The following is a 1,973-nucleotide window of genomic DNA, read 5'->3' on the forward strand; positions in this document are numbered from 1 at the left end:
TTCTTGCTACAATCGAACAGGGAGTGCGAGGCGGCGGCGGTGGCGGCGGCGGCGGCAACTTTTTTCAAGTTCGCTCTCCGTTTAAGAAACCTTTTACGCCATACGTGTAAGCAGACACACACCTCAGAGTACTTAAGGGTGGCTTCAAGTTGGAATGATAAAGTCTCCCCGTTCGGACATGAAAATAGAACTTTCTTAGACAGAAAGAAATCAACAACGGAGACATGTGGACGACGATTTCAGTCACTGCACTTTGAATAGCATTTTTACTCGAGTTACAGGAGATGCACGAATGGCCCTTGACCTACGCTCTTACGAATGCCTTGGAACATTCAAAGAGAACAGCCCTCAAGTCATGCGGTTTATTATAATGCTGTTGCGTGTCGAGGCAGTATTTGACTCCGTCCTACCGTTGAGACACGGGGCGTACTGTAAATGAACTGCACCTGACAGCTTTAGAAAAACACCTGGGCTCAGTACGGTGCTGAGAGCTCAGCGTTGCTGTTGTTCTAATTAGCACGCACTGCATCGGCTATGACTTTTCAATTATTCCGATCAGTAAGTCAACACGTAGTCCACATGAAAGGTAGAAATATTCTCTTGTCTGTCTCTTGTTTTTATAGAACTGAATGTCCCTGACAATGTACTGTTAGTTTTAATTGAAGAACGGCATCTGTGTTCAAATATACCAGACAAGTTTACGTAACTGCTCATGCAACACTCAGTTGTAATTAGTCAAGAAATAAAATCGAACAACAGCTGCGAGTTTGATTCTGAACGTATGAGATTGCAGCGCCTTTTACTTCCATTGACAAATGATAGATATTCGAAGAGAAATCCTTCAGACCAGCAAGCAAACCCACGGCTATTTCGGTTTTCTATCTAGGCAACGTTGGTGTCTGCAATAGCATACATGAAAGGGTGATGCAATTTCTGTGGCTACATTTGTTGCACGTCATGCACAGTAAGAGTGTTTCTAACACCAAATAAAAAGTCAACAATTAGCGATCACGCCTTCTCCTCAGTTAACCCACTGAAACCTTGCTGTTAACAGTTCTTTACTGCGTGCTTTACGAGCACCTACATATTGTGTCGGTTCTTTCAGCTTTATTCATTAGGTTTTCAAAGGCATAAGTAGAGCACCAGAGGTGCGAACACAAAGTGTGTGGTTACCTGAAGAATTGATTTCCATGGCAGCGGGGACAAGCGATTTAGCGTTTTTATAGCACGAGGAAAGGAGAAGCGGCACTACGCCTTTTCAGCGAAGGCACAAAGCGACGTGCGGCAGACGCCGTAGTCGGCAGGATTCGAACCTGCGCGGGGAATCCCCAATGGATTTCGAGTCCATGGCCTTAACCACTCGGCCACGACTACAGCGAGTTCGCCGCTGCCGCATTCCTCCTATAATCTAACACGGAGTGCGAGGTGGCTGCGGAAACTTTTTCAAAGTCGCTCTCCGTTAAAAAAAAAAATACCTTTCACAAAATACGTGCCGGCAGACAGACACGCCTCAGAGGGTTTAAGGTTGGCTTCACGTTCAAATGATAAAGTCTCCCCGTCCAGATGTCAAAATGCAACTTTGGCAGACAGAAAAAACATCAACAAACCACAAATGTGGACAAGGATTTTACAAGCTGCACCACACTGCACTTTCAAAAGCATTTACATTCGTGTTAGACGCAGGAATTGCCTTTGATTTGCGCGCTTACGAACGCCATAGAAAACGAAACAAAACTAAAGCCTTCAGCTCTTGCATTTGATTATAATGCCGTTACGTGTCGAAGCAGTAATTTACGTCATCCCACCACTGCAACACGGGGAATAGAGGGAAATGAGCACAAGGTGAGATATTTTTAATCTGTAAGGCTTCTGTAGTTTCTTTTTGAAATCATTGTTACAACATATTATGTAAAAGCATGTTGAAAAGAATCTACCTGCATTCCAGCGGCCCTGAGCAAGAGGCCGCTGTCCAG

General features: G+C 44.7%; 1 non-coding gene across 1 annotated transcript; it reads right to left on the bottom strand.

Annotated features, from left to right (window-relative positions):
• Window positions 1-1,292: 1,292 nt before the first annotated feature.
• On the bottom strand, window positions 1,293-1,374 carry trnas-cga (transfer RNA serine (anticodon CGA)). Its single transcript has one exon. It is a non-coding gene; the product is annotated as a tRNA-Ser (tRNA).
• Window positions 1,375-1,973: the final 599 nt, after the last annotated feature.

The sequence above is a fragment of the Lepisosteus oculatus genome, unplaced genomic scaffold, assembly GCF_040954835.1.
Source record: "Lepisosteus oculatus isolate fLepOcu1 unplaced genomic scaffold, fLepOcu1.hap2 HAP2_SCAFFOLD_160, whole genome shotgun sequence".
NCBI lineage: Eukaryota > Metazoa > Chordata > Actinopteri > Semionotiformes > Lepisosteidae > Lepisosteus > Lepisosteus oculatus.